Below are 22392 nucleotides of genomic sequence, written 5' to 3'. Positions count from 1 at the left end.
AATTATTTTGTCATCCTCCTACTTAACATACCAGTGGAAAGAAAAAATAATAATTTTGCAACCACACTTTTGGTCATAATATTTCCTCTTTTTTTCTCCTTTCTTTTTAATTTTTACATATTCAAAAAGCATACAAAGAATAGCCCAAAAAAAAGGATGGACATGGCGCATGCATGCATGCATGCATGATAAAAGGTCGGTAGCATGCAGTGTTCGCTTGCTTTAGTAACCCAAATTCACAAACAGGGAAATGATTAAAAGACAGAATAAAAGAAATGTTAGTCGCGGCCAACTCTGGTAATTCGGATTTATTCAGGTATCTGCTGCAGCACTTTTTTCTCCAGCATGGATGTCCCCTTGAAAATAGTCAGTTGAAGTTCCTTTTGGTACTTGGACAACTGAACACATAAAACACAAATGGCTTTAATTCTTCTGTTTCAAAAGTATTATTTGGTAGAAACAAGTTAGAATGGCCTTTTCTTTCTGAAACCACTTACTTGTTGCTCACTCATCTTTGTAAACCCAAATTTCTTTGTCCAAATTGATAAAGCTTCCTCGGCTGCAGGGAGTACCAGATTTTCCACATTCAGGGAACTCAGTAACCTCTCGATACAAGCAAATAATGCCTGGAAATATCCCTATAAAAAAAGCCCAATTAGGTAGGTTTAGCTTGGTCTAAAATTAGGCTCCATCTTCAAGCAATTTATGGTCACAAAAGTGAAAAGAGAAGGATTGAAGTTTATAGAAACAACAATGCATATTATTAGTCCAATCTAATAATACACATACTTTTCCTTGATGTTTTCTGCTTGTAGCTACTATAGGGAGCTCAGCAACCTCCCGACCGAATATCCTAAGAAGCCCAGCTGATACGACAACAGACCTGTGCATACGCAACATCCATAAGTTCATACACCGATAAAGTAATCGAGTGACAACTGACAAGAACACCTTGCAATCCGGCCCCGATGTGTGTGAGAGAGAGAGAACAACATTATACCTGACCATCAAAACCATACAATACATTCCACCAAACTCTTGTCCAGATATATTTCTCCTAAAAGACATCAAACGAGAAACCATCAGATATGATTAGAACAAGCCAGACCAACAGCAAATTATTTGTCTTAACAATGTTAGTAATATCATTAAGCTGCAAATTTTGTGATTAATAGAACAAGATGGTCTACTAACCAGAGAGATAAATATGTATTCTTGATAATAGTTTCTTCTCGTAAAGAGATTCTACATCTTTTTGAGGCAAAAGAAAAATGGCACAGTTAAAGAACGAGTACATACCCATAGACCATGACAGGAATCAAATCACGACCAGATTTTGCAACAATAGGATCAAAACATTCCTGTCAAAAAGAAAGTGCAAATCACTTGAGCAGACAGGAAGTTTAAATAAAACTGAAAAAATATTACATCTGTAGGAGAACCTAAAATTTTTTAAAACCAACTATAAGATATACACAGGTATGTTAAAAAATGTTCCAAAGAAAAACCAAATACTTCTGATTGTAATCAAGTTCTATTAAAAATTAGTTTATTTCTGAAATCCTAGCTTCACTACAAGTGAAGTTCTAATACTTTTTGACGGATGGGTCTTCATCAATTTGATTAGAGAATTACAATTTTTCTTTTGTTGAGCAGGATCTTAATATTATCCCATCCGCCATCCATAATAAGTTATCCTACTGTCGAAAGATTAATGATTTCCTTCGTAACCCAACATCATCAATAATTCTATACTTAGGAATTTCAACTGTTTTAATAATGATTCTATTCACTCTAAAAGAACAAGTTCCCTTTTATATTTGTTCAAAAGTCATACCAACTCATGGGCTGAGCTTATCTTAAAATTTCAACTAGGAAAAATTGTCAACATGAATTGTTCCCAACGAACTTGGAGGATAAGACTAAAGTAAAAGGCAACATATGTCTAACAAAAAGATCAAGGAACAAAAAATGTATATAAAACTCTAGAACAATTAAGCTAATACACTGAAATCTAATATGTTTCACATCTGGAAGTACTTACTCGAAATATTGCAGCTGCACTTGAAAGTAACGGCAAGTGTTCAGGATAACGGCTTTTTCCACTCAGTATTCTCCATTCAACACAATCCTCAGATCCATCAATACATAATTCCCTTTCTAAATTCTTTTTTCTGATTATATTTGAGAACAAAGTGGAATTATCTGCACACCACTGGAAACAGAACTCTGGAGAGCCCTGTGAATCCTGTTGCAGTCATCGCAACAGAACCATTTATCCTTGGGAATTTCCTGTTGTGTGGAGGAAAACCGAAATGTTGATCACTTCAACTAGCATGTATTTGTCGATAAATTATCTCCTAGAAGATTTCAGACTTACTTTCAAATGACATAGTCCACTATCCCGCAGGCAACCAACATGGAACTCTTTCTCACACTAAGAACGGACAAAAGAAAAAGATAATATTAAAACAAGGCAAATTGCTTGCTTGGACAGAAAGAGGATGAGGAAGCTGCACATACTTGATCACAGAGAATCACTGTTCGATCATCAAATGTAGAGCCACTAAAGTCATGGTCCCTGACCAAAACGACAAAATCATCCATAACACAAATGTTGGTAACAGATAAAGACTCAAAGCAGTGAACAAAATGGAAAATATGAAAACCCAGAACCAAGAAATGCAATGAAGAAATTATCATGAGATTATTCACTCATATAGATGGATGGACCCATGGAGGGGATTAGTCACACAATTAAGTTCATAAAATTGATAATGGTACACGTAGGGACAGAATAAAGTGGGGGGGGGGGGAAATGCAAAGGTACCAACCTGCAAATAACACAACCACCAATCTGGATCTCTGGTGCTTTAACAACTCTTGTCAATCGTATCACAATTGGTCTTGTGATACTTGACAATTCTCCAAAAACAGCTTTTCTACCAGAAGCATGTTCATCCGCACAATTTGCACAACGCCACTCACCTTCAGGAAGGTGCTCTAAGTTCAAACAAGCTACAAGAAAAATATTCAATGAAATTAATGATAAAAGAAAACCTTACACCAAAAAGAAAATCAGGCAACAGCACAATTTGCACATCAGAAAGGCAACAACAGCTAACGCATTTTTACAAGGAAGATGCAAAACGGAAAAACTGTGAGATACATGTGCATATAACATTTTATTATTTGAAAATAATTCATGGAAAGAGCGTCATGGTAATGATTTGGCCTCAAAGCACAAACCCAATTAGAGCTTCAAGTCGTGACTCGTGTAGCACAAGAACAGGTCACATGAAGTACTGTTTGATGTTGGGTCACTCGACATCATATATTCGAACATCAACATCAAGCCAAGTATCTTATCTAAACACGCACACCCACATACATATAAGAAACAGCTGAAAATAGAAGTACACACCTGGATGAAAAGCCTGAGGGCATTCATGACAAAGAAGCAGATCTCCAGCATCTCCACAGATTGCACACATATCATCACTGAAACCAGTTGTAACATGTTGCCCATTTGCCAATGACAAGGCGATATCATGAAGCGTCAACCCGTTAGATGTATAGATGTGGCGATACCTGTGTAAAAGAAAAAACTTCAACAAAGAATGACTCATAACATCCCAGAGAAACACCAAATTATGATAAGCCCACTCACGGCTGTCTTCTGGCAGCCATTCCAGCATGTGCTTCGAACTGTGAAGGGCTAAGCTGCTCGCACATAAAAAAAAAATTAAATGAAATCATTGACGAGAAAAGTGATATAGTATCAAATTGATAATGAAGTAGGAAGTCACCTCTCTCTCGCAACAGCCGCAGACTATACCGTTTCCCTGCTTGTAGCCCTCAAGTAACTTCTGAAAACACGATTTCAGACTTCCCATGAGTAATAGGCCAAAACCATTGCTAATCAACCATATTAATTCCTATAAAATATTGCACCTGTCCTTTGATAAAGTAAGTCAATTCAGCCCCATCTGGGAGTCCATTTGGCATAAAGAGTAACCGGTGTAAATCATTATCCCTGCCAACAATTTAAATAAATTGCAGCTTAAATCATGCATGAATTTGAAATAGTGAGGGAGAACAATATATGTCATAGCATACCTTTTCTTCATGCCACCATCAGCAGTTCTCTTCCGTTGCATGGCTGAGTTAAGCCTAAAAAAAGATCGATATAACTTTAGTTAAATGTGGAGAAGAAAATGAACACAAAAAAAGCCATTTATGAGAAATGCCAAAGTTCTAATAACAGCCCTCTTCAGGGATTAACCATAATCATGCAATCTTGTAAATTAGTATAAAAAAAATTCCTCCAAGAATCCCTAACTAAAATGAAAAGGCAAACATGGCATTCAAACGCTAGATTCAATACCACTAAGCAACCAAATAATAAGTAACCCTTAGAGATGAAATTTTTTAAATAGTTGAAACATATAGAAATACAAGTCACAAAACTTGATATCACTTTACCTTAGAGAATTAGGCAAACTAGGAGGCTTCATGTTATACTTCTCAGCTTCAATCCTTCCGTTACTTCGCTGGAGACTAGCTGCAGAATGAAACAGCATGTCAAAACCTAAATAATGGAAAAAACAAAATGGGGTCCTATACTGGCAAGGTAGAACATTGGGTTTCCCTTTTCTCTAAGGCAGGTTGACAGTATATTTACTAATAAAACTGGACCTTAGTTAACGTACACATGCCAATCAGATCTGGCTGCATTTACCTTGAATGTAATTGCTGTCCTCTGATCGAGCTTATATCAAATCATTTTTCCCCATCCGGAGTTAATTACTACTATTGCACTTTCATTAATTTCCATGTGATATTCACAAGTATCTCCGATAAGCTACTAAATAAAATCGATGTAACCTGATCCTAGAAATTTCTCCTCATTATGGTTTTGTGTCTTTAACCAGAATTGGAAGCCTGATATACCAAATTCACTAGCCTACAATAGGTAAGAAACCTTAAGTCTCACTAATTTGTTTATTTTAACTTCAGAAGAATTTTCCAGAGTATCAAACAAGCAGTGTGTGTGTGTGTGTGTGTGTGTGTGTGTGTAGAATTACAAGATTATTCACAAAGAAAGGCTGAATACACCGGATCAGATGGGAAAGGACTACAGCTGACCAAGATAATCATAATCAAAACATTTAAGCAGAAATTACCTTTCCATTCCTGAAAGGACTCCTCATTTATAGATGTACCAGCAACGTCCCTTATCACTTCATCCAGAATGCTTAGTGGAGCATTCTTTAGTTCTTGAATGATACTATATATTGGTTTCCCACTCTCAAAGTATATGTGATTATTTGGATGCCTAGTTTTGGCACCGGCATGCTGCTCAAACTCATAGGCACTCAGCACCTATTCACACATCAAAACCATTTAGCTAAAATAATACATTCCAGGGAACTAAGCACTTCTAGGGAAAAAATAATGGTAACATTAAACAGGTGAGTGACAGACTTACATTCGAGAAATTACAGAATGAGCATCCACACAAATATCCACCCGCATGTATAATTCCATCCAGCACTCTCTAACAACGATAAAGAAAAATGATAATAACTTTCAGAAAAAAAGTCAAGCGCTTACGAAAAAATAACAATAACCTTAAGCTAGATAAAAATAAAATGATTTACCTCCGTGGAGATAGAAATATATTTCACTCGGGCTCCATCAAGAATGCCAGTCCCCAACAACTTCTTAACATTTGTAGGGTAATTACCAGGAACAACCTTCTTAGACATTTTCAATTCCAAATTGGGAGAACTAGAATATCGACTACTCCATTCAAGTGAACCATGCCGAGAAACATTTTCCAGATTCATACATTCCCCGCCAACTGAATAGGACGTTTCATTATAATAATCCTTTCTTTTGCTAAACTTGAACGTAATTTTCCTAATCCCTGACGAACTCAAATGCTTCGGAATTTCCAAAGTAACATGGGAAGTCGACACAGCACCGGAGGTATCACCCATTTGAGAACTATCACTGAGAGTCTCCGCATAGCTTGAATTCCCAGAACAATCCGAGGTATCCTCGCTGCAACCAGTTCGGTTTCTACTGCTTATGTCATGGAAACTAGACGTGTTTTCTTTAGAAGAAACAATCGGATTTGTAACCTCTGATCGGATATCCTCATAGGAAACTTCTTTAGCTTGTTTCTTGTTGGGAGATATTTCCTGTTCAAATTCTATATCCGGTTCATGACATTCACGATCTCGCTTTGCGCTGTTTACATTCTCCATAAGCTCCTCTGCTTCTGAGAGTTCCAAACAAACAGCCTCTTCCTCCATTAACAATATCTTTCCAAATTTCTGAAACAGTATTCAAAACATGAAATTAAACAAAAAGAAATCAACCGTCAAATTCCAATACTTATATAATGAATCTTGAACGTATTGAAAACTTGAATGTGCACATCCAAAGCAATTATAAAACGACATCCAAAGAGAAAGAGACTCGACTGCGGAACAAAGAAGGAAAGAAAAATCAATTCAAGTAACAAACCAATAACTACTTAACCGTTACAGGAATTTGAAATATAATACTCCCAAATGAAAATTTAATCGGGAAAAAATAAAACTACCTATACAAGGCCAATAGCCGAGGACGAATCTTCAGAAATAGAATCCAAGTGACACAGAGTTCTATCAAATCGAAGATTAAAGCATGCACAAGTGTTGTAACGCCAGATTCCAAATCTTGCGGATCTGAGATTCGTGGATAGTAGGAGAAGGAAAAGAAATTCAGATTTGGATTAAAATTAAGCGTGAAATATTTGGGTTAGGGTTTTAGATCTTTTTATGTAGGTGAAAGAAAGAAACGAAACAAACCATAAGGAAAAGAGCTTTCGCGGTCGAGATTTAACTTTCCATGAAACGAAGAAGATAGTGTGCTAAGAAATCTACTTTCGTTTTAAATAAGATAATCTTACTGAAAAAAAAAAAGATAATCTTACTGAAATTATATAATAGCATTTAGGATAAAGTACAACATCAGTCACTAACCTATTACTTCTTTTCTAATTTGATCACTAAATTATTTTATTGGTAAAATTGTCAAACATAATTTTATATTAATCATTGACCGTTAAAAAATTAATTTCAATACTAATGTAGATTTTTGTACGTCGTTTGCTCTCTCCTTATAAGGAGTTGACATATCATTTTTTAATGATTTTATCGAAGCATAAAGTGATATACTTCTCATTATATTGTCTAAATAGTTATTTTTAAATAATTAAAATGTTATATTATATATTAAATAAATATTATAAATTTAAATTTTAAAATAATTCAATATTAATTTTATAATAAATAAAAAATTATTTAATTACTTTTTATTCCTAACTGTAGTGGTAAAATAATTATAGTTTAATATTCAATATTTATTGCAATTTAAGTTTTTTTTTTTTGACAAATTCTAATCTTAATCTTATGGGTCGAAAGGGAATTCTAGAGGAAAGAAAATGAGTGGTTTTAATAGGTCTAGAGCCATAACTTAAAGGAATATGAGGGAACAAAGATGAACAGCTACTTAACTGGCCAAATATGTTTGTTATTATCGCAGTTCAAGTTAAATATTAATTTGGAAAAAAGTAATAACGATCATATAGCTTGTTTAATGGCTAAACAATTGGACCTCTTTTATTAGGTCTCAAGTTTAACTCTATTTGATAATATTTTAATTTAATTTTAAGATAGTGACCCAATTTAATTTGAATTTTATTTTTGATGAAAAGTTAACAAATTCCTAATCTATCTATGTGGTTATATGCATCAAGAGGTAATGAGTTCAAATTATCTTTATCTCTAATTCACAACTTATCTATTTTTGAAAAATGTTAATATATTTTTGATCCAGTTCTCTCAAGTTACGAGAGGGAGAGAAAATGACATGATAAACTAAAAAACGCACATTAATATCATTTTTTAATTTTTATGATCAGTGACCAAAATATAAAAAAAATATAATATTAATGATGAATTTATCAAAAATAATTTGATGATTAAAATAAAAATATATTATTGATTAATTGTGTAGTTTACTTTAATATTTATCTTTTTTAAGATTTTAAAAATTCAAAAACATCCTTATGCTATGCGTAAAACTTTAATTTAGTATTTTTAATCTTATATCTTCTTAATTTGATAGTTTTCTATTTATAAATAAAAAAGTCTAAATAATTTAAATATTATATAAAATTATAAAATTAAATTACTATTTATGCATATAATTTCCTAAAAAGATAATGTATCGTAGAACTGGAAGGAGGTAGAAGACAAGCGGATGGATGGATGGTGGGACCTGGGAGTTGGAGGAGATCAAGGAACCTATGAAAACACACCAAGTGGAATAACTGAGGGAACCGCCAAAGACGCCAGAGACAACCTTGGAAGAAGTGTCAGTTTGTTGACACGTGTTCTGAGATTTTATCCCTTGTAGTCCTTTGCACGCAAGCTATTTTTATTGGTCTTGTTTATGATTGCTGGGCCTGCTTGAAATCAAGCTTAATCTCAAACTTGTATTTGGGCTTTTAATTAAGTACGTATTTCTTTTTGGCAAAAATACGTTTGAGGCTCTTGTATTTTAAAAAAATAAATTAATGTGTTACTCGAATTATTTTTACACGCAATAAGGCCGTGAAATTTAGAAAAAGTCAAATATGACCCTTTGATTAACTATTTTTGTCATTGACCATTATTATATTGGCGTGACACTTCACGATGACGTGGTAGTTCACGATGGTTAGTGATATGACTGATGATGTGGTGATGGGATAAATTAGTTTTTTTATTGAATTTGAGGGTCAAATATAAAAAATACTAAAAAATAAAAATTAAATTACTAAAAGATAAAAATATATCAATTTCTGTTTAAAATATTTTACTCTACCTACGTATCAATTTTGTTAACATTGATATTTTAAATAATGAATATGTTTAACGAGGATCTTTTATAAGTTAAAATTTGAGGTGACACAAGTAATCTAATGTGGCTTCTTAGACTTATTGTATGGTACGAGTCGGGTTTAAGATATTATAGATTATCCTGTTGTTAAAAAATCATGATTCAATTTTGATTACTTTAACGTGTGGAGAAAGGGGAATAAAAAATATAATTTTGTGATATCGCCATTTTCCCTAAATGGTTGAGCATCAAGATAACATCTTTTTGGTTCTAGACAACCATGCAAGGTTGAATGAGGTAAAAATCATCATCTAAATTCTCTTAACTTCAAGAAGATTTCATTATCTTTTTTCAAAAAAGGGTGTGAAACTATTTGAAGGCTTTGGATAGTTGAAGTTTTGTAAAGCTTTTAAAGATCATTCTCATGGGGTTTTATGATCTAAATTCAAAAAAAAAATTGTGTTCTATAAATTTGATGCTTAATTTGCATGTTGGTACAGTACATGATGGGTGTTTTGAGTGTTAAGCATACTTTAATGATTTTGGTGATGATTTAATGTTAAAAGATGTTAAAATATACCTTAATAGTCCCATAAACTTTAGGAATCATGTACAATTTCAAAACAAATATTTAAAAATATTTTAGAGTAATTTTTTAGCCTTACTACGAGTTTTTAACGTTTTTCCTAGGTGAATATTGATACTCATTTGTATGGTATCAATAATGTAATTACACAAATATAATTATTTCATATATTATTATTTTAAAAATATTTTCATTCATAAATCATAATGCAATATGATTATTCAAGTTATTTTTTATCAATGGAAATTTATCTAACTTTTTGAATATATGTCAACAATCTATAGAGTAAGCGATTAAAAATTCTCAGTTGCCACATGCCTTCTTTTATAGGTTGTGAGTTCAATACCCAATAGGAGTAAAATTTCTCTTCCCCTCCTTTATGTAGAAATTGTTAAAAAGCCTTTTTAATTATATATTTTTTGTATAAATCTCTGGTATATCCAAGGTAGTATATATTCAAATATTTTCAACTATTTAACAATGAACGATCATACACATAACAATTGTGGCGTTTGAACTCGGACTTTAACAACTAAGGTTGCTTGATTATTGGTTAACGTACATAAATGATCCTTAAATTATATGAAATTGTTTGTTTAACCATTGAAGTTTTGAAAGTTATAAAATGGTTATTGAGCTCTACAAATAGTTATAAAATAGTCATTAAACTTTATCGAAGTATAGTCATTAAACTTGTTAAATTATTATAAAATAGTCCTTAAACTTATCATTATTTTTAATAAACATATCAATTTTGTAATAATTCAACAAACTTAAAAATTATTTTATAACTTATAAAACTTTAATACTTAAAAAATTATTTCAATATAATTTAGTGAATTCTTATGTATTTTACCCATTATTTTTCTTTGTTAAGATCCCAAGCTTTCTCTTCCTTATAAGACCAATCGAGTAATTAATACAACGAGATACCAAAGGTTTCTTTTATTTTCTCTCTTCTTCTTCTTCCCATCGAAAACTTCCACAATCTTCAAGTCCTCTGCTCGATCGTTTGTCGAAAGAAAAACATGTCGGAGAGACCCAAACGGCACCAAAGGAGGGCATCGCAAAGCGTTTTTCTGTCCTTGGACGACATCTCGGCTCCCATATCCGACAATGCCGCACCTAATAAGCCCGTAGTACCATCATCCAACCAAGCGCCGCCTCCTCAGCCATTTCGTTCCCCGGTTCCACCTGTAACTGCGGCGGAGACATCTGAGATTATGGCCAAAGGCGGCGAGGAACCACAAAAGTGTTAGAATTAATTCCGTCCTGGTATTTGAATTGTTCGGAGTTGTTGGTTTGGTTTGTCTTATGTTTTACCGTTTTACTACATCGAAGAAAGAATCCTTGTTTCATCAGTTTCGATAAAATTCATGTTGAATTCAGCACTTTGATCCTTATCTCGTCGGTTTCAGTTCTGATTTTAATTTTGTTTTCTTTATTTTAGTAGAAGAATAATAACACTCGCCACCGGGTTTTAAAAAACGGTCTGTGACCGTAATTTCGGCCGCGATATAGCGGTTTCGTCGTCGTTCGTGTTACCTGCGATGGCCGCAATAGCATCCGCGACAGCCGCAATAGCGCCCGCGACGCTCGCAATCACGATAAATTTAAAATAACCGAAAACACGACCGCGACCGTGATTTAAAACCCTGCTTGCCACAACTTCAGCTGAAGACACAATAACAAGACTAAATACTCTGTTGATAAAGCTTAAATCTTACCTTCTCCATATAAAAAATCATAAAATAAGCAATGGTTAATTTAACGAATATATATTTTTAAAAATTAAATAAAAGAATAATATTCATCTTTAATTATTTATCAAAATAAAATTGCGTTATTGATCTCTTAAAAATATGTCTGACTAGACGCATTTTTAGACACATGGCACCCAAACCCTAAAAAGATGTAATTGAACTTTTACTTGCATAACAAGATCATAGATAATCACTATTAGTAAAACACGTCTTCATTAAATTTTAAGTAATACACCATCAAACTGATATTGTTAGAGACCAAAATGAGAAAAAGAAATTAACAAAAAATTAAATCAAACGATTTTTGACTAAAAAATGTATAGTATGTATCAAAGACGTATTTTAACACAAGTCAAACAATAACGATGATATATATATATATATATATATATATATATTATCTTAAATTATTCGATGAATATATATTTAAAATATTATATTTAAGATCGAAATTTTCATGGTGGGGGAGTTGAGCTTGAAATTTGTTCATTGCATTATCAACCCTAATTTTGGAATTTTGTGGTTGGCTCACTCAAACTTGAAATCCCAATGCAATGGCTTTTGTGGTACGTTTTAATATGTCACGTTCCATGTGCTTAAGCATACCCCCGTTTTGGTAAAAAGCAGCTCCGGACTCCGTGTCTGGTGCTGAAAACACACACCAACTCGACAGCCCTTCTCTGATGGTCTTGTCTCGGCCTTTGTTTTAAGGGTAAAGTACACGTTTAATAACCAACTCTCGCTTTAATTCTATTTTGATCATTGAATCATTTTTTATTTTAAAATTATATCTAACATTATGTTTTGGTTTCATTTTGGTCACTCACTGTTAAAATGTAACATAACTATTGAGTGATATTTTTTTTAAATTTTTTTAAAAATGACATGTTATTATTTTATGGTGACATGTCAGTATCACCAATAAATTTTTAATAGTGAGTTATCAAAATGAAAATAAAATATTATTTTAGATATGATTTTAAAATAGAAAATAATTGAGTTACCAAAACGGAATAAAAATAATCAATGGTGAGTACTAAACGTGTACTTTACACTTATTTTAAGAATCGAAGCACAATTTTGATGCCACCAAACGTAAAGTAGGTCAGAATAAGGGAATCTGGGAACGCTTCTGATTTTATAAAAAGATGTTCCTAGTAAAGTTTAGGTCACGTTTGGATGAAGGTAGCAAAAGAAATGAAAAATAAAATATTTTTCAGATAATTAAAATTAATAAAAGGAAAATATTTAATGTAACTAAAATTGATTATGAAACCCAAAAGAGCAATTTCATATATTAACTTAATTTTAAAGTTTAAATTGATAACTAAAATATGTGAAAAAATAAGTTCAGGTATTTAACTTTTTTAAATATATATATATAAATTAATTTAAATAATAAAATCAAATTCAAGTATTAAACCATTTATTAACTAAAATTAAAATGCGAATTTCAATTAACAATTCACTTTCTATAAAATGAATCTGAAAGTTAGTACCTAAAATCAATTTAGGTGAAACACAATATCAATTTAATAAGGACGAGGGTCTAATATATGGAGTATTTATATATATTTTATTTTATTGTATGTAAATTAAATGTAGGTTAAGAAATTTTTTAAATGATAATATTTTTATTAATAAATTTATTTTTAAATCTTATTATATGCGATTATGTTTTAAATTATTTTGATTATAACTAGGGATAGACATGGGTCGGGTTTTCATCAACCCGACCCGACCCAAAAATTATACACTCTTTATTCGACCCAAACCCTACTCGCCTTTTTGAGATGAAACTCAAACCCGACCTGACCCAAAATAATATATTTATTAAAAATATTTTTATTTAATAAAAAATAGGGATTTAATTGAAAAAATATATAGATGAGTATTATTATAATTATCCCTAAATATATAAGGTAAAATTATATTTTTTGGCTTAGATCGGGTCAGATATTTTTAAACATAAACCTGAACCCTACTTCAACATTTTAAAAAAAATCCAACCCGATAAAGTTGAGTCAGATCAGAACCCATTGGATTCGAGTCTCGTACACAACCTTAATTATAACTAATGCTTTTTTTTTACTTATAATAATTCAAATATATTGTTTTTATAAATATGCTCGCATTTCTTTTAGAAAAAGGAGAAATAAAATAAAGGTTTGGATATTCTTTATTTATTTTAGATGTCTAACGTTTCTGACGTTACTCTTTTAAGTGCATATGTCACAACGACCGTTAAAAAGTTGTTATCTGACATGTATCACATTTATATTTTTTTAAAACTTTTATTTAAAAAAATAATTAAACATGTCAACATTCTCTAGAGCACTGTTAAATGCTCTTAATTGACACATCATCTCTTCCCCTAGGTTATGGGTTAAATATAAATAATAATAAAATAACATCATGTAATCTGATGATCATTTTGTAATTTTTAATAATCAAAAGACTCAACAAAATAATTCTCTATAGTTGGAAAATCATTTGTGTACTTTACCCTTAAAATTAATAAACAGAAAATATTTAGTGACAACTATTTACTATCTTAATTTAATCTTTTAAAGTTCAAATGTGTGAAAAGATAAATAAATTCAGGTATTTAATATTTTTTAAATGTAAGAATCGATTTAAATAATAAAACCAAGTTCAAGTATTAAATCACATATTAACTCAAATTAAAATGTAATTTTCAATTAATAAGTAAATTCTTCGTAAAAAAATTAATAAGTCATTTGAATATGAAAATCAGCAGCTAAAATCAATTTAGGTGATACAATAACTAGTTGGTCTAGTGGGTTGAGATATTAAATTTTTTAAGTAAGGTCAGGAGTTTGAATCCTGGTGTTTGCGAATGGAGCAAACTGGGTTGGGAGAATCGCCTTTACCTCTGCAGTATATGATCTGAATTAGTCGGTTAATAGATCGGATACCAATGATTGATGAAAAATAAAATAAAATTAATTTAGGTGATACCAACAACTAGTTGATCTAGTGGAATGAGATACTAGATCCCTTAAGTAAGGTCTAGTGATATTTGCGAATGGAGAGGGAGTGGGAGAGATTCCACCTTTTTAGGACAGTTGGATGAGAGAAATCAAAGGCTAAGATTAACTCATTATTTTTTTCTAATGAACATCTTCTCAATTCCTACCGAATATATACATGAGTTTATGAATTTATGCAATATATTCTAACCAAATAAAAAAATGTTAATTACAAATAATAGAATGCTACGTATCCTCTTCTCTAATAGTTGTGCAAGAGAATGAACATACCCCTATAGAACAGAACCCCAATTTATATATAAGTTTCTATGAGCTTGCCATTAATCAACTGAAATTTTCTCTACAAGTCTAAGCTTAACACAATCTTGAACTTGCTGAGTTTTTGCTGAACTGTTGCCTCTACATGTTAGAATTCTCTAACACCATAGAAAGTATATACACCCATTCCACACCAACTTAACCACCATTGCCAAAATAGATTCCTTTCGTAGCCTCCTACACATCCATTCAAGTACATAAGTCACTCACGAACAGGCCTGTTAATAAATCTAGTATGCAACAAATTCATCCGAATCTACTGTATACACCCATTTTCGTCCGGGACTTATTTATAAAACGGTTTGAAAAATATATAATATATACTTTTTAGACAAAAATTGGTTTTTTTGAAAATATATTATATAATTTTGAAAATTATTTTTGAAAATATATATATTATATAGTTTTGAAAATGATTTTTTAAAATATATATATATATATTATAGTTTTGAAAATTATTTTTGAATATATATATATATATATATTATAGTTTTGAAAACATTTTGGAAAATAAATATAATATATATATTTATATATATTTAAATAATAATATTTATTATTATTATTTATATTATTATTTATATTAATACTTATTTATTTAATTTTAATTTTTTCTTTCAAGTCCAGTAAGGGTCCAAGTCCAACACCCAACCGGGTAGTCTGACCCAGCAAACCCAATGAGAGCCTAATACAGGATAAACGGGCCTGACCCAGCCTAAAGGAAATTAGGGTTTTTACCCTTAAGCATGACGCCGCAAGGGAGCGCGTGTGGAGCCACGTGCCCAAAAACATATCGAGCACTGACCGATTTTCTCGGCCCTTGAATAGGGAATTGGAACAGTAACCGACCAAGAATAGGGACTGAACCATCCTTAAAACCTCGACTAACAAACTAACATGAAAAAACTGAAACCCTCAATAGTAGGAAAACAAAGAGTCACTGTCGAATCAAGGTAAGAAAACCAAACGATTTTCTTTAGATATACGCTGTTTGAGGTTCGAGTTGGGAAATCAGGGCTCGGGGTTAGCTTTAGGGCATAAAGGAAAACATTTGGGAGGAGTTTTATTTTTTCGGCGGTCGAAGCGATAGTCGGCGCGACGGGAGGTCCCGGAGGGTGGTCGAATTTCGGCCTGTTAGGAGAGTTGAGAGATTTCGGTGAGGCTGAGAGAGATGATATTTTAGGAAAATGTGTAAAAGGAAATGGAAATGGGGTTTTGGGTATTTATATATCGAGGACCATGGTGTAATTAGAAGATTTTTAAATCCTTCATGCGGTCCCTATCATTTTGATGTGTAATTCGTTTTGGTCACTTATTTCAATTTTGTTTCTAAATTTTTAATTTATTCAATTTAATCCCTGTTTACATTTCTTATATTTTGCAAATTGGACCCCTATCTTTTTATTTTTCTCTTGCAGCTCATTTTTAGTACCAATTTAATCCATCAATTTCAATTTATTTCAATTTGATTATTTAATTTTTTAGTTATTCATTTTTCCCTTTTAATTTTAGTATGTTTTTATTATTTGTTTTATTTTATTTTTTACTTCTTATTATTTTTATTTTATTACTTTTAAAATTTATTTTTTTTATTTTTTTCCTTTTATTTATTTTTATTTTATTTTTTCCTTTGATTTATTTTTTTATTTTTTATTTTATTTTTTTCTTTGATTTATTTAATATTTATTTATTATTTCTTACAAAATATTTTTGACTTTTTAGGGATAGTTTCAATCGATTAAAGGTAATTAGTTGAATTTTTAAATTTTAATTTTAATTTTCGCAATTAAGACAACTGACAAATTAAATGGTATCGAAAGGGCAGTTCAAGGGTGCTAATACTTCTTTGACTGTAACCGACTCTCAAATCCGACATATTTCTGGTAACACGCAGATCATGTAAGATGGTGTCCAATCAACCTAAATATTATTTCTAAAATGATCGGTGACGACTCTAATATTTTATTCAAATCGAAACTCAATTTCAGACCCACTCAAAAGACGGTTGCGACACATAAAATGAGAAATCACAGGGAAAAAAAAAAAAGTGATCGCTAGTCTCCAACTCCCTCTTACAAAAAGCACAACAACCATCCATAGTCATCCCAAACGACAAAAGCCTGCTTTTAGTAGGTACCTTATCTAGAACAAACATCCAAGCTACCACAAAATACCGAGGAATATGTCACGAGTGCCAAACCACCATTTTCCAGTCAACTATTTTTCTCGCACTCGAATAAGCTTCCAAATGTCAGAAACCGAACTCATATGAGCAGCAAAAAGCTCTTGAACCATAAGAGTTTTATTCCTAAGCCTCAACAGGCTCCTCTAAGAGCAGATGCAACATTGAGGAATTGAAGCAAGCTAGAAAGAGCTCTCCTCAAAAATCATATTTATGGATCCAGGTCACCCGTAAAGATCTTTCTTTGAGAAGCGTTTTCCGAATTGAAAGTAAAGAGCCAACCAGATTTCAAACACCCAAGTCTTTAAGTCCGAGACCACCCTCAAATTTTGGGGTACATATTTGCGACCAGCTCACCCTAGCACCTAGGAGCGAGTGTTCGATCGAGTAGAGGTGAGTCGGGTCAAAAAATTTCAAGTTATTCGAGTTGATGAGTCATATTTTATAACTCAAACTTGATTTGAAATTTTTTCGAGTCGAGTCAAGTTAATAAAATTCGAAAAATAGTTACTACTTTGAATTTGCCATTTTTGATGTGATTTTTATGTAAAGTATTTTTTTAAGATATCAAGTGAAATTTATAAACTCAATTCGAAATTTCTAAATAAAGTTTGAATTATCAAATAAGAATTAAATAACTTGAAACTTTTAGTAATTAGTGTATTAATTTTTAAGTTTGAGTGAGTCCCTCAACAATGCATGATGTATGTATATCATATTTAAAAATATGAATATATATATATATATATAGTATATTTTTTTAAAAAATATTTAAAGTAAAATCAAGTATCATATCATTATATATTGTAGCCACCATTTTTCATAACCCCTAAATCCCATAACCCCAAACTTCAAAAATTTAAATCCGACAGAACCTTAACCCTAATCCTAACCATAGAGATATCATAATTCAGCCGTCACCGCGGGTACAAGCTCGCTCAACAAAACCCCGGAATATCCGAAGCATTAAAAACGCTCCATCATCAACACAGTAGCACCACAGTAGATCTAGGATTGTTTTTTATTTACTTTTTTAAACCTATGTAAATCGGTTATAAGAACCGAGCGATGTAACCGAGAGAAAAAAAAAAGAAGACTTCCTCTCGTTTTTTCCCATCAGAAATACAAGAGTCTTTTCTTAAGGTATTTTTTCTTCTCCTTTTCGTTTTAAAAAGATAATAAAAACTAAAACAAAGCTTAAATATTTTTTTTAGGAAAGAAAATATGTTAAGAGTAATATTTTACCTGGGATTTATTGTGTTCCTCGTTGAATAGGGTCGTAGACGAAGCGATTAGAGTCGGGTTAGTGTAGTTTGGGTAGTAGCGCCGCCGTATGTGGTGGCTCTCTTTGATTTATTTGTTGAGTGGCCACCGTGGGTTGAGGGAGGAAGAGAAGAGAGAAAGAGTTTGGGTTTAGAAAACCACGGCAAAAATGATTCTGGAAAGGGGAAGAAGAGTTGATATCTTAATATTTTTGGGTAAACCACGTTAAAGGTCCTCAGACCTTTAGCATGTTTTATTTGGCCACTAGTTTTAGGTTAAACTACCTTACTGGTCCTTTATGTTTAATGTGATTCGTGATTTTGTAACTTTTTAGGGTAAATCAAGCCGTAGGTCCCTTACATTTTAGCATGTTTTGTGATTTAGTCATCATTTCCTTTTATTTTCTAAGATTTACGAATTAGATGCATGATTTTATATTATTTTAATTTAGTCCTCTGTTGGATGTATTATTTTTTGTTCGAGATTGGCTACTGATGTTGATGTTTTTATATTTTAGTCCTATGTTTATGGTTTTATTATGATTTTGGTGCTTCTATGTTATTTTCTTGTTTAATGTTATAATATTTGTTTTATTAATGTTTATTATATCAAAGTTACTTTATAATTATTTTGTCACTATATTATGAATGAATCCAAGTGTATATTATTTCTTTGTACCATTAAAGTATTTTTATGTTCTAGGTATTTATTTCACTTGTATTATTATACATTATTTTATGTACATAAGATTGTATGTAGAGCATGGTATAAATGTTATATTTTTTTATTTTTATTTTATTTTAGAATAAATATTTGGTTCTATGTTTAGTATAATATTTAGAAAATATTTATATTTTTTTAAAGTAATGTAAAGTTAAAAATAAATTTAGAATTGTTCTTTTAATCCATGTGTATTTATATTTTTTTTCTTTAAGTGCTTCAATGTATCATATTTTATTTTGTTTAAAAGCCTCATTAGTATAACTTAACCAATTACATAATTGGATTAAGGGTTATATTTATGTATATTAAAATATTAAGAAGGGACAGTCTTAAAACAACTAGATGTCCTTTTCTGATATTTTAAAATAAATAAATATCCCACTAGAAAAACCTAAAAAATTGATTGCATTTAAAATTAATTAATTTTGAAGGGAAAAGGAAATATTCATTATTTTAAACTTATCGAGACAATTTGCTAATTTTATTAGAGATTAAGTCTCGGTGTTTTTAAATTATTGAATATCCCTTATCTTTTCTAATAATATTCGGATTAATAAATTTAATTTCTTTCTTTGGTAGAATAATTTTTTTTATATGGAATCCTTAGGAAAAATTATTATATTCTTTTTATTTCAGTTGGGAAGAGAAATATTCGTCCTAAAGTATTTTAGGGAGTATTTTCTCTTCAATTGGAAATAAGAGAATATTTTATATTTTTTCCTTAGAATTTTTGTTCTATAATATTTGTATGGTTGAATTAGGAATAATGGAATCGTGATCTAAATATATATTCGAATTCTTAGATTTCTACTATTTAGAGACAATATATAATCGATGGGTACCAATTTTGGGCGTTATGGGGGTGCTAATCCTTCCCCATACGTAATCGACCCCTGAACTTTTTTTTTTATTACTAAAAATGAATTTCTGGTTATACGTGGATCGATGCATCTTTTAAAATGATGTTTTTCTTAAAAAACTCTTTTAAAAGAAGATTTTTGGGTATTCGGCCTACCTAACCCAAAAGGTCGATGGCGACTCCGAAACATTTCTTTTACAAAATCGGGTTTTCACGAAATGAGTCGAGACTCGTCGTATCGCCGGAAATCAGTTACGACAGCTTGGCGACTCCGCTGGGGACATTAGAGGCTCAAGCCTTAAATCGATTATATATGGTGTCTATAGTTAGAAATTGAGAATTTGGTTATATTTAATTTACGATTCCTTTGATTCCTTTCAATTGTTATTTAATATCTTTGTATACTAATGAGTGTATTTTATTAATTTTCAGATGTTAAAGTCTCAGATTCATTTTAGTTCATTTTTGTGTCGTTGTTTGTCAAAGGTTTGATAATTTCTCCTCACACACAACACTTGCATTGCATAACATAAGCTATATACACGAGCTCTTCCTTTTAAGTGGGAGTGAAAGCGACGTCTTCGTGAGAATTTATTCTCCGTGTCAGACCTAGCAATTAGCTTCCGGGGTACATATATCCTATGTCTTCGTGAGAATTTATTCTCCGTGTCAGGCATAGGGAAATGTGCCCCCTCGAATTGAACTCGATCCGCTTAAGCCTATAATGGGTGAGGATTGAGGGTCTGGCTCGCCCAATGGGGCACCAACAAGGACAATTCGAGTACCTTTACTCTTAGAACCGAAACTCTGCATATAATAAACCATAGAAACCCACCCGATTTAAGACCAAGCTGAAACTTTGTCCATAGGTACCCAAATAAGTGTACACAAAGGAGAAATGAACTCTAACCTTTTTTTAAATTTATTTTTATAAATGCATGTGAATTAGAAAATTATGCGGTTTAAGGTTTATCTTATTATTTTAAGTATATGGGTTAGAAAGCATGATTGGGTAGGATTGCTATTTATTAAAAAGTATGTTTGGGTAGCTATCATGATGGGTAGGGTTTTTTTTCCCCAAAATTTTATTAACTCATTACATGTACTAACTTGTTTCATTTTCTTGTTTCCTTTCATTTTTGATATTTTCATTGCATCATTCAAGATTGAGGGTGTTGATCTTTAGTTAATCATCAAATTGGAAAGCTTTCAGTAATGGACGAAAAGTATTCGAGTCAAATTGTTCAAAACTCCGAGGTACGACAGTGGTCTGAAGCACTACAAAGACAAGAAGGGGACAATTTGCAAGACGATCATGTGTCAGAATTATTGGGTTATGCTCCTATTTCTCTTAAAAGAAATGACGTCCAAGACTTACGAGACATTTGGGAAAAATGGGAATCAAGTAAGAAACTGCAGTTTTACCAGTGTTATGGGGACATTTCCTATCTGTTGTATGTTGACATAGAGGATGAGCTGCTCCGAGCCTTGATTCAATTTTGGAATCCAGGTTACAACTGTTTCACTTTCAATCAAGAAGATATAGTTCCTACCATCGAAGAATATATTGCTTTGTTGCACATAGAAGAGGCTCAAGAGAATCGGATTTATTCCAAGTCCATCAAAACTCAACCCTTCAGAATCAAATTAGCAAAAATTACGGGAGTGCGCGAGGAATTGGTGGTTGCTCGTACCAAACAAAAAGGCGAAAGCGAATGTATTTCTTGGACTGCTATTAAAAAAATTATTCAAAGTCATCCTGACGAGAAAATTCGATTTGATCTTTTTGCACTGGGTATTTATGGCTTAGTCATCTTCCCGAAGGCCTTGGGATATATTGAGGCTGCAGTTGTGGATTTATTTGAACAATTACCAAAAAAGATCAACCCTGCTCCTGTGATTTTAGTAGAGACCTTCCGATCCTTGAATGCTTGTCGAAGGCTTGGAGGTGGTCGATTTTCAGAGTGCGCACAACTACTATATGTCTGGATACGTAGTCATTTTTGAAAATTGAAAAGATTTCATATCATCGTTTTAGTACCAGCTACTCGCCTTTGAGAGAATTCCTCGAGCAAGATTGGCCAAAAGGAGTCACTAAAGACATGTGGATAGATGCCTTTAGAAATATGCAAGACAAGGACATTGTTTGGCGCGCCCCTTGGCAAATACAAAGTGAACTCCTCTATAAATGTGGTGACTACAATTGGGTGATGCTGCTTGTTTTGTGGGGAGGAATTGGGTACGTACCCCTTTTGGTTTTGAGGCAATATGATGGCTGTCAATTTGTCCCAGTCATTGCTGGATTGCACTCATCTGAATTCGTGTTTCATGGAAACAATTATAAGAAAAACATCCTTGAGGTAGTTAGAGCATGGAAAAAGACTTTCCGTACTAGAGCTGAGGCAGCCAAAGTGATGTTGACGCCAGATTATGAGGAGTGGAGGTATGCTAGAAAGAATGAAAATATTCCTCTACCTGACCAAAATGAGGATATCTCTATGGAAGAAAGAATTCATATAGTCCCATCAGAGGTAGAGATCTTGAGAACGGAGTTCGATGCTGAGAAAGAATGTTGGTCAAAAGAACTGGAACATATGCGACAAGACAAATACATGTTGAGTATCGATGCTGACTTTCATGCTGCACAATTTGCAATGCTAAAAGTGAGAAAAGAAAAAATAGAATCGAATTTAAAAGATCTGAAGAAGGATTACTACAAGCTGCAAAAATCTAGGTCCACAGTT

The 22392-nt window shown here is 32.0% G+C and overlaps 1 pseudogene; it reads right to left on the bottom strand.

The window, feature by feature from the left end:
• Nucleotides 1-22: 22 nt before the first annotated feature.
• Nucleotides 23-6919, bottom strand: LOC120211589 (annotated as a pseudogene).
• Nucleotides 6920-22392: the final 15473 nt, after the last annotated feature.

The sequence above is a fragment of the Hibiscus syriacus genome, unplaced genomic scaffold (assembly GCF_006381635.1).
Source record: "Hibiscus syriacus cultivar Baekdansim isolate YM2019G1 unplaced genomic scaffold, ASM638163v2 tig00109973_pilon, whole genome shotgun sequence".
Lineage (NCBI taxonomy): Eukaryota > Viridiplantae > Streptophyta > Magnoliopsida > Malvales > Malvaceae > Hibiscus > Hibiscus syriacus.
This window is presented reverse-complemented; position numbering and strand designations above follow the sequence as displayed.